Genomic DNA, 440 nt, shown 5'->3' on the forward strand with positions numbered 1-440 from the left:
ATAACTAGTGCTAGGATAGTTATATGATGGAATTCCAACGTTATAATTGCCGTAGCCGTAGGGCTTATCAATCAAATTCGGCAGAATTGAACCATTCAATCGCTGAAATCAAACAAAGGAAGAGTCTCATTAAAATCGTGGTGATAAAAGCTCAAGAGTTCGTATTGAAAATTGAAAGTTGAGTGATGCTCAAATCAAATCAAGTTTTATTTAATGTTCTCAAATTTACATTTGGTTAACACACGTCAAGTATGGAATAGCCAGATCTTTAAAAGATTTGATCTTTATTTCACATACGTAACACGCCGTAACACAAAGGTAATACAGGAGATAAGATCGAAGAATCAGTTATGTATAGGATTTATAGGAACTTACCAAGCCTGGGATTCCTATTGAACCGTCAAGTAGACCTGTAATGAAAAATAACAATTACAGATCTA

At 34.1% G+C, this 440-nt stretch overlaps 1 long non-coding RNA gene across 1 annotated transcript; it reads right to left on the bottom strand.

The window, feature by feature from the left end:
• Nucleotides 1–7: 7 nt before the first annotated feature.
• On the bottom strand, nucleotides 8–414 carry LOC113473675. The gene is made up of 2 exons (XR_003395591.1): nucleotides 376–414; nucleotides 8–102 (listed from the first exon to the last, which is right to left on the bottom strand). It is a non-coding gene; the product is annotated as an uncharacterized LOC113473675 (long non-coding RNA).
• Nucleotides 415–440: the final 26 nt, after the last annotated feature.

Source organism: Diaphorina citri, unplaced genomic scaffold (assembly GCF_000475195.1).
Source record: "Diaphorina citri unplaced genomic scaffold, Diaci psyllid genome assembly version 1.1 scaffold58484, whole genome shotgun sequence".
Lineage (NCBI taxonomy): Eukaryota > Metazoa > Arthropoda > Insecta > Hemiptera > Psyllidae > Diaphorina > Diaphorina citri.